Here is an 11,279-nt window from a genome sequence, read left to right on the forward strand (position 1 = left end):
ACTACAAGAGTGCACCAACATGGACGCGAGTACACGAGCAAGCTACGTCAAGAAGATGCATGAAGATACAAGACTCATCATCGAGCGCCAAGTACAACAAATCGCGACCAAGCTCAACATCAACAAGCAACCCATGATATTCAACAATGGAGATCTCGTGTGGCTACACCTTCGTAAGGTGTGCTTCCCCAATGAACGCAAGTCCAAACTTCTACCACGAGCCGATGGACCCTTCAAGGTGCTTGAACACAACAACAACAACGCCTACAAGATCAACATTCCATGCGACAAGTACTCTGTGAGCGACATCTTCAACATCATGATTTCTCCCCGTACCATGGTGATGAGGATTTCGATCCGAGGTTGGATCTTTCCCAAGGGAGGGGAGAGCGGAGCATCCTATGGTCATCCCCATGGACCTACCATCGTCTCACAAAGTGCCAAGAGGACCCATGACACGAGCATGAGATAGAGCTCTCGAGATCGAGGTGACTTCTTTCCTTAGTGATATCTCATTCGATCCTCTCGAGACATGGCTACTACCTAAGTCCGGAATGTTGTGCATGATTAGGTACCAAGAGGACCCTCCCGAGGATGCACATGAATATGGTAAAGCTCCCAAGTCCATGGATGAAGAGAACCAACGGACGAAGACGAGGACAGCTTCCAGGCCCCGGACATCCGGCCCCTGGAGCATCTACTATAGCCGAAGCCCAGCCGAAGCTACATGCCACGGATGTTCGGCCCAGGACCCGGACATCCGACGCACAACGAGTGGCCGCACATCCGGCTTGACCCCCGGAAATCCGGCGCCCCATCACAGAACCATCTAGCACGCACATCCAACCAAATCCCTGGGAATCCGGCCCTTCATGTCGCCCCAGACGTACGGCTAGCGCCCGGACATCCGGAACAGTCCTGCCCAATGAGATCCAAGATGGCGCCAGGCCAGCCCGAATATCCGGCCCGACAGCCCAGACATCCGGCACCTCACGAGCACCCGGACATCTGGCCCGACGCCCGGACATCCGGCCCACCCTGTCTGCGCACAGTAAAGGGCCGAGCCCATGTACCCCCCTTCACCCCTAGACTATATAAACTCCTCCTCCACCCTCTTTCTAGGGTTGGCATTGTGATAGCTCATTTGAGATAGAGCTTTGTTCATCCATCCGGATCTACTCCACCGCGAGGGACCGACACCTCTTCGGAGAAGATCCACTTAGATGTAAGACCTCCACTTGAAGAAGACCATCCTCAAGACCTCCTCACAGAGAAGAACCGGTTATCCTATGTATCGTCCCTTGTTGGATTCAGATCTTGTACCCTTTTGTGTTTCGAGGATCTAGCACATGTGTGACTATCTTCTTGTTGGTTGAGTTTTTTCTCTTGTGTTTCCCTCGTGTTCCCCTCGTATCCCCTCTCGTGTTCTTCGTGTTCTTGGTAGGATTCCCTCCAAAACGTGAAAGATCGGGTGTCTAGTGTTCTACCCTACATCACTTTGCCATATGCACAGGCACACCACGCTCGCCCCGTTGTCAAGTGCCATGCATGGGAGGGGTAGCTTCGAGGGCTGCGGTGGCTCACCAACAGACAAGCGCCGCCATGACGACGAGGCCGGGAGCTCCTTCCTTCGCTCACCGATGGAGGAGTGGCATAAAGCAGGTGCGGGAGTGTGGCGCGCTCTCCCACAGCAATGGCCAGTGGGCGTGGCATAACTTCAACCGTCTCCACAAGATCTTTTAGCTACCGACCAAGCACCTCTAGGAGGCGGAGCATGCATTCTTCGAGTCGAAGGAGGCAGCCGCCGCCAGAGGAGAAGGTGTCGCGGTGCGGCTGGAGGCAGCGAAGGAGGAGTATGACCTTGCCTTCGTCCTCTCCAATTCATTCATGGAGTACCATCTCCACGTCAAGAAGGATGGTGATGAATTTAGGTTCTCGTATGTGTCAAGCTTGTGATGAACTCTATCTTAATTCTGGCAAAATATCATGACAGGAAGTACTATGTTTAAATTATGCAATGCATGTTACAGGATCCATTATGTCGTGCCACGCGCAGTACCGCAAAGTCGATTTACGGGTATCACATAAACAAATTTTATGGTACAATAGTTTAGCGGATGCTCTTAGTTTGGTGGGAAGAAAGGTCAGCAAACGTGTTGGCTGTGAGTTTTGCGGCCGGCTTTGAGACGTGTACGACGTCCACATGTTGCCTTTGCTGCCAAGGGACCTCACACCATCCATTTTGGGCAAGGTGGGCACCGAAACACGCTGATCTTGCGTGATCCTGATCCAGAGCGTGTAAGTTTGTCCAGTTCGCGCATAAAAGTAGAACCCATCAATGATCGGTGGCGATGCTTTTGGTGCGTGCGTGCTGCTTCAACAGTGTGAACTGGGTACATGCAATGCCTATAGCTACTCCACACCAGCCCCCGTTGAGAGTCTAGAGAGTTCCACCGCTCCGGCCCCGATCCCTTAGGCCAACTACACCACATGACCCCAAACGGATGTCTGCTTTGCTTGGATTTTCGTCCGTTTGGGGTGGCGATGAGTAGCAAAATGGACATACGTGTATGGCTTCATTTGGAGGCGCCCAACGTGGCTAACCGCCACAAAACGTCCGCCTCGCCTGCCCGCGAGCTCACGGTCTCGGCCCGCTGATGCAGCCGCCGCCGTCGAGTTCGTCCACGCCTGCCTGCTCCCTCCCGCCCGCGCCCTCCAAGCGAGATCGCGCGGCCTCTCTGTTTCGTCCACGCCCAGGCCCTGCATGTAGCTCCTGCGGCCATGCCGCTCGCTGCGTGCCGCGCCGGGGCTGCAGCTGCCCGAGCACTCGCGCCACCCGCAGTCGCCGACCGACCCGTGCTCGTATGCAGCGGGGCTGGCTAGCTAGCTAGCTAGCACACCCGCGCATGCCGCAGCTAGCTAGCTAGCATGCGCTGTCAGGCATGCGCACACGCTGTGCCTTGTCGCCCGCCACCGAGCCCAGCCGTCGCGCCCGCTCACGTGCCCGGCCGTCGCTGCTCCAGAGCTCGCCGCGCCCGCTTGCGCTCAAGCATCGCAGCAGCAGCAGTCGTCGCCCGTGCGCGCCGTGTTCTCGGGCTCAAACCGCGCACTCCCGGGCTCACCTGCTCGCGCCCATCATGCACCGTGCCCCGCCCTACCGCACGCTCACCTCGGCCTTCCGACGTGCCCCGGCCTTGCCCGCCGCGCCCACCGCGTGTGCTCACCAGAAAGCGCGCGCATGCTTGCCCAACAGCGCCCCTGCCTCGCCTGCTCGCCCATGTCGTGCATGCCTGACGGGGCCCTGCCTGCGTCCCCTCGGCACGGCCCCACCTGCGAGCCTGCCTGCATCGCGCGGCCCCGTCTTCATGCCAAGCAGGGAGGTCACCGCAACCGCGTGAAGGTAGGAAACTGTCGGAGCCTAGGATGGCGTAGGCCGTCGGTCAGTCGCGGCTGTCGGGGTCGCGGGCGTCGGCACTACGGGGAAGAATCAGAGAAAAGGAGGAGAGAGAGAGGGGGATGGTTGGGTGGGTGGGCCCCTTTGTTTTAATGACGAGCAGGCCAGGCCTCACATGCAAAGGGACAGGGGCAGACGAGGACCACGCAAGAAACGTTCGACCGTGTCCATTTCAGACGCAACACCAGACCAAGTTTGCGCTCGGGATGCAGTGAGGCGGACCAAAAACGGACGTTTTTTGTAGATGGGGTCGCGTGCTGGGCCGTCTGGTATGTCTGTTTTGCCCCAAACGGACAGCCCCGTATGATTTGAGGTCGTGCGGTGGAGTTGGCCTTATCTTCTCCGACGGCGACGCCTGCTGGAGCGGAGACGGGTGAGGTGCATGGCGTTGTCCTATGTATATAGAGTCTAGGTATAGGTTGAGGTCGAGTAGTGCCCATGTGGTGTATGGCTGTAGGCCTCTGTGGAGAGTGCCGCCGCCGCATACAAGTAGTGGCTGGTGGCTCACGGTGGCTGCATCTTAGGCAAGGCTAGCTGGCGGCCAGTCGCTGTCGAGGGGCGTGCTGCTGGCTCATCCACCAATAAGCTCGTCTAGTCCCCTGTTCTGGAGGCCCTCCACTACTTCTCTAGCTCGTGGCATCGCCGTGGTGGTGAAGACAAAGAGGAGAAGAGATGGAGAACTAGATCGGGTCAATGCTCTTATCCGGTGGCTATTTGGGACTGGCCTTGGCACCAGCTACAGCGTTCAGTGGCCCGCTGGCTCCATCACGCCATCGTACATGCTGGCCAAAGGGTGGCATTTCTACTTCTTCCTCCCGACCAAGATGCCTAAAGGGAGGCAGCTCATCTTCTTCACAGAGTCTATGGCCGGTGCCATGGAAGCTTAGTTGTTCCAAGTGGCAATGTCCCAGGCGACAGCGAGGATACGGCCATGCAGAAGATGTCAAGGACCCGATTGCTTTTCTTATCTCGTTTTTGGGGTCCTCTTTGTAAAAGACAGGGACCAGTGTGTTATTTGCAGTTAGTTCTGGGTCCATCTATAAAATGTTGTGTACTTCATGTTCAATGTTAATGCAGCATTGGGGTCCTTCTGGACCCGTCTTTTGTTCAAAAAAAAGGTACATGCAATGCAACCAAAAGCTCTCACGTAGACCATCACGGACTTGCTACAGCCGCACGTATATGTGTAGTAGCCATTGCTAAACATAGAGAGCTAGCTAGCGCTGGCGACCAATTTCATGTTTCGCTTGCCTTGCTTCGATGCGAAGGCAGGGTGTTGGACGCGCGCACTGCCACGCAAAGGTCAAAAGGGTGGAGAGTTGCCACGTTAAACGCCGGCTGTCACATCCCACGCCCGTCTTTCCTTTTCTTTTGCCAAACAGACACATGGCCCAGCTGGCTGCACATAACGCTTCTGCTCACAACATTTCCACTCACCTCAACAGACCTCCCAGGCCGTTTTTTATCGCCGACGCTAAAAAACAGCCCAGTCACGCTACCAGGAGCCCAAATTTCACCGGTACCCCTCGAATAGGAATGATGCGCAATGATATAATGACACTATTAGTTCCTTGGCCCTGGTGGAATACTCTCTAAAAGGAATAAAATTTACTTGGAGTAATATGCAACAAGCATTGCTAGAAAAGATTGATTGGGTTTTTTACTTCTGAATGTTGGACTCTCGGACTCTCAAGTATCCTAACACCTCAGTTCTTCCCCTGGCCAAACCAATCTTAGATCATATTCCTTCTGGAATATCCATTGGCACTAGCATCCCAAAATCCGTAGTGTTCAGATTTGAAAATTTCTGACTCCATCATCACAATTTCAAAGATATTGTGGCAGATATTTGGAACCAGCCAATTAAAGAGGAAAACAGTGCCAAATTGATCATAACAAAGTTCAAAAGGTAAGGAAAGGGCTCAAACTTTGGAGTAAAAACCTGTCAAATCTGGCTGCTCTTATTAAGGCCACAAATAATACCATTTTCATGTGGGATTTATTTGAAGAATTTAGGCCTCTTTCTGAAGAAGAAGGATCTGCCAGAGAAATTTTGAAGGAACATCTCCTTAAGTTGTTGTCATATCAGAGAATTTATTAGAGGCAGAGGACCACTATCAGAACAGTGAAATTTGGTGATGAAAATTCAAAAAAAATCCAAGCTAAAGCCTCCATCAAGTATAGACACAACTTCATTCAATCTCTGCATGACGATCATGGGCAGGAGCATTCTGAGCATCATGCAAAGGCTGTTGTTATTTGGCAAGCTTTAAAAAAAGACTGGGGGAAACTGTTCACACCATTCACTCCCTAAACCTGATAGGCCTTATTCAAAGGATTGATGGTTTGGAAGACCTAGAAAAGACTTTCTCCAAAGAGGAAATTGATAAGGTAGCAAAGATTTGCCTTCAGACAAGGCCCGTGGGCCAGATGGATTTAATGGTGACTTCATCAGAGCTTGTTGGGACATTTTGGCCAAAGATTTTAATAGGTTGATCCATGATATTCAAGAAGAAAAAAATCTCCTTGCAAAGCGTCAATGCCTCCTTCATAACACTTGTTCCAAAGAAAGATTCTCCTTTGAGCACCAATGACTACATACCCATTTCTTTGCTTAACTACACCACAACGATCATCACAAAACTCCTTGCCAACAGATTACAAACAATGATCTTATGATTGGTGCGTAAAAATTAGTATAGATTTATTAAACAGAGAACTATTCAGGACTGCCTGGGATGGGATTTTGAATATCTCCACCACTGTCATCAGTCCAAAAGGCCCATTATAGTGCTCAAATTAGACTTTGAAAAGGCTTTTGACCTAATTGAGCATAAAACAATTATTGATATTCTAAAAGCCAGAGGATTTGGGGACAAATGGTTAAATTGGATGAACATGATCCTCTCCTCTGGTAGTTCCTCTGTTCTTCTAAATGGGGTGCCAGGAAAAGTTTTCTTCTGTAAGAAAGGAGTTAGACAAGGTGATCCTCTATCACCACTCTTATTTGTTCTTGCAGCAGACATCCTCCAGTCCATTCTGAATGAAGCAATGAGAAACAATCTTATCCAACCTCCAATCCCTAGTTAAGCATGTCCTGAATTCCTAGTAATCCAATATGCAGATGATACCATCCTTGTCTTACCTACTCAGTCAGTGCAACTAGCTCATATTAAAAACCTCCTTCTGCACTTCACAACTTTCACTGGTCTTAAGGTGAATTATGATAAATCTATGATGGTTCGAATCAATGAGCCTGAAGATGATCTGCTCACTCTGCTGTCACTTCTTTGTTGCAAGCGTGGAAGCTTTCCTTTCACCTATTTAGGCCTTCCAATGAGTACATCAAAGCCTAAAATTGAGGATTTCAGCCCTATATTGCAGAGGATTGAAAGAAGACTATCTAGATGCTCAACACTTTTATCTTATGATGGTGGATTGTTGTTGATTAAGTCAGTGTCTACTTCACTGCCAATCTTCTACATGAGTACACTGGGTCTGCCAGCAGGAGTCATTGGGCAGCTTAACAAATTCCTCAGAAGGTTCTTTTGGATAAAATATGGTATGGAGGATGGGGGCACTACACTTATTTCCCGACAGACAGTTTGCAATCCCAAATTGCAGGGTGGCCTTGGCATTCTAGATATTGCAACCCACAATAAAGCACTTCTCATGAAAATTTTGCATAAGTTCCTAAATATGGCAGATATTCCTTGGGTTAATCTGATTTGGGAAAAGCATTATCATCATGGACCACTAACTGAGGCTAGGGTTGGATCCTTTTGGTGGAAAGCTCACATATCTCTTCTGAGTGATTTTAAGAATATCATGGATTGTAAGGTTTTCTCAGGTGCATCTGCTTTATTGTGGCGAGACAAGTGGATGGGTGAGCCATTATACATTCAGTTCCCATAGCTCCATTCCTTCTCCACAAATCATTATATCTCAGTTCGACATTATCATGAGGCTGATGACCGTACATACAACTTCCAACTACCATTATCAACTCAAGCCTTTGATCAACTTCAGCAGCTGGAGAATCTTTTCCCATAGCTGACAAATTCTTCAGATGATCAATGGAGCCATGAAGGGAAGGCAAATTTTTCCTCCATCAGACTCTACAATAGCTTGATACCAAACTCAGAGGAGCATCCAATTTTCAAGATGATTTGGAAAAGTAAAAATAGTCGGAGACACAAGATTTTCTTCTGATTAGCTGCCCATGAAAGAATAAACACCAGAGCCTTGCTACTAAGGAAAGGAATGCATCTAGATGATCCCCATTGCCCAAACTGTAGGTGGAGTGCATAAGAGATTGTATTGCATCTTCTATGGGACTCCACTTTTGCTCAGGATTGCTGGAATTCACTAACTCCTGGAAGGAAAAGAGGCACTTCTCATTATGAAGAACTTCTCCTTGCATCAGAGCATCTTCCCAAGAAATTCTCCTCAAAAATTATAATCCTTGGATGTTGGAACATTTGGACCCAAAGGAATGGAAAAGTTTTTAGAGGACTGCAGCAGACACATCGTGGCTGGAGATACTTCCTTAAACAGGATCTGAATCTGCTTCAATTCAAGATCAAAGAAAAGCATATTGATAGTTTCAAGCTCTAGATCAGTAATAATCTACTATATCTAAATAGGAGCTCCCCAGTACTTGATTTTCATGCATTCTCATGCCTCCACGTCACCCCAATTTTTTTCAGCCATCCGATTAACCACATATGGCTAGGATCTGCAGCCCAAAGATTTTATCCCCCGTGCACACCCCTCATCCTTCCTCAACTAGGGAAGCCAAAGCGGAAGCGAACGATCCTCAAATAAAAAAGAAAAGGAAGTGGAAGCGAACCTCCTCCAATTGAAATGTCCTTCGTACAACTGAATCCCTCCGTCTCATAAGCTGGCCGCCATGTCTCCTGTTCCCCATCCCTCTCCCAATCGACACAAACCCCACATGCTGACGGATGCAACATAACTCAGCCTCCTCAAGTGTTTGCAGCCGCCGTTGAGGGTCAAACGAATGGCTAAGGCGGCGATGGCATGGCAAGAGCAGGACCCCCAGATGATCGATCTGGAGGATGGGTGGAAATTGAAGCAAACGGGCATCAAACATCCTTGCGGGAGAGTTTACACGTAAGTCACATCCATCCCCGACTCCTTCCGGCCATGCATAGGCCAAGTCCAATTCGATCTGATCTAGCTCTCATATAGGGTATCCGCCCCCTCTTTGTCACTTTTTTCGCGCAGTACAAATCGGGAGCCTCGCCACGGCCGCCGATATCCATCTTTGGGTACATCCTCCTCCCTTATCAACTATGCACTCTTCGAGACTATGATGTGTTTATTAATCCCCAATGCATGGACTCTTGCTTCATAGTACCAATTAAACTTGTTCATGTGCCAAATACAAGGTGTGTTTGGGTTTGATTGGAGTAAGGGTTAGTATTTTTCCTTCTGCAATTAATTCACTACAACAAGGAAGAACTATAAGTTGGCCAATGCACTATTAATCTTCCTTGAAACTAGACAGTGAATGATGCTTGGACAGTTACCTCACTCATCATGATCTGCCATATCTTTTTTCTTAGTTAGGTTTGATGGAAATTTACTGTTTCTCAAGTGTTGTTTGCCGACAGGCCATTGCTACAGATGCAGCCAGAATATTACCATGTATGTTATCAACATTTTATGTCGTATGGGGCATTGATTTTCTTATGATATGATGATTACGATGAAATTGTGTTGTTTGTAGGTAGGCACCACGAATGGGCATAGCTGAATGAAAGGCTCACGTGTGTACTACTACACTTTCCGAAGTTACAATTTCAACCAATGATTTAGCAGTCTCATTCTAAGAAAAATTTACTTTCCCCTTGAATAAGGACCATTATATTTGATTGATAAGAGTAGACTGTTGTCTAGCATCCAGTAGTTGTGGCCCCATTTTCACTTTTTCCTTATGTCTTGAAATTTTAGTAACTCACCTTAATTAACCTTTTTTTGTTCTCCATGCAGGGCTATCTCTGTCAGCATATTCAACTTATGTACCGACAAGTTAACATTCTTCTTTATAAATAAAGATTCTGAAGCCTCTCCTAAACTGTTGAAGAAGAAAAAATGTTCGATGTACATGTTTCTTAATTTTGAAGAATTGTCGTCGACCGCAAGTGTGTTGTTGGCCGTCTCAAGATATCACCACTGGAGCAGCATCAGCTTTCTATCTCACTGATCACCTATGACTTAAGAATTCCATTTTGGACATGTATTCCCGCTGTTTTTCTCATTCAACTTATAGTTCTCTTTTCTTTTATGATTACACTTCACCAGCCGTACATGATAGTTCATACTATCCAACCTCCTCCGAATAAATTTTGTGTATAGGAATGTGGATCATGGAACAATGGAGAGAACTGAAAAATAATTATTATACTTATACTTAGCCACCACCACTTACCAATTTAACCTTGATTGTTTAAATCTTTTTGCAATTTAATATGGCACCGACATACTACATGTAGTTTAACACGGTTCTCATACATCATTGGTTATGTACAACTGGCAAATAACTAGGTGGGTAGTATAGATCTTTCAATTAACCAAATATGTAGGATTTAAATGGAAATTTAATACAGTCAATATTTAACATTAATTTTTATTATGTGGTTTTCCAGATTTTTTTAGGTCTACATAGTGATACTTTGCAAAATATTGCTCACCATTTTTGCCCTTCCTTTTGTCTCTCACACACGTATAATCTTAATGGACCGGATTGACATCATCACATTTATCCATTGCAACAAATTAGCCTTCCAATGGTTTTCACTGTGGAATATTGGTGATAAGGGGCTCCATAGGGTTGCTTACTTATTGTTTCAGCTGCCACATACAATATTGAGCTATATGTTTCGATACTATGTATTCATGTGTTTTATTTTTCAAAGAAAATTCATAGCATACTTTATCGCAGCAATGCGTGAGGTATCACCTAGTTTGTTAAATGATTGGTTCTTTGCCTAGAGAAGGTGTAGGTTGAATTTTTCTAACTTTTCTTGGCCTCCTGGAGGCTTGCATTAGTACTTTATATTTTGGCTTAATATATCACCGTAGAACGATTGTTCTACGGATTACCGGCAGAAATTGACGCCAGCGGACCTAGGCCAAACCCAGTGCGCTGGGGGGCGATCGGAAGCGCCGGGTGAAAGAAAAAACACGGCAAAACTTCCCCGCAGGATTCCGACCCCATGGGCCCATCGAGTCAGCGACTACATCGTCCTCAGCGCCCTTCCTCGACTCCCGCGTGAATCAATGCGAAGGTTGCCTCCGGTCAGCCTTCCATTGATCACGAGCAGTGCAGTGAAGGCGCACCACCGCGCGTCCCGCCCCTTCCCGCCACGCGTCCACACTGCTGTCGTCCCCTCGCCGCTATAAAAGCCGCCCTTCATCGCAGTTGGCCGCACACCCGCCTCCCAGAGCTCTCTCGTCGCTGACCACCTTCATTCCCTCGGCGCCCTTTGTTCGCCCTCTCCCCTCCTTTCCAGATGGCCGAGCGTTTCCCCAGTGACGAAGCGGCGGCCAACGGCTGCGGCCGCCACCATCTGCATAAGTGGGAGGCATGCCTCCTCCATGAGGCGGACTACCCGGCGCCGCCCGACATGCACGTGCCGGGTTTGTGGAGGCTCAGCGCCGGAGGAGTCCCCGTGCCCCCGCCGCCTACCAGCGCTGATTGCCGCGCTAAGATTGCGCGGATCCGGTCAGCACTGCTAGAGGAAGTCGCCATCAGGCGAGGTACGCCCCCGATAGCAACAATCTGTGGACGACGCAC

At 48.6% G+C, this 11,279-nt stretch overlaps 1 long non-coding RNA gene across 1 annotated transcript; it reads left to right on the forward strand.

Moving 5' to 3' along the window:
- Positions 1-8,349: 8,349 nt before the first annotated feature.
- LOC123065407 (uncharacterized) lies at positions 8,350-9,903 on the forward strand. The gene is made up of 3 exons (XR_006431024.1): positions 8,350-8,590; positions 8,705-8,748; positions 9,473-9,903. It is a non-coding gene; the product is annotated as an uncharacterized lncRNA (long non-coding RNA).
- Positions 9,904-11,279: the final 1,376 nt, after the last annotated feature.

This window comes from Triticum aestivum, chromosome 3B (assembly GCF_018294505.1).
Source record: "Triticum aestivum cultivar Chinese Spring chromosome 3B, IWGSC CS RefSeq v2.1, whole genome shotgun sequence".
NCBI lineage: Eukaryota > Viridiplantae > Streptophyta > Magnoliopsida > Poales > Poaceae > Triticum > Triticum aestivum.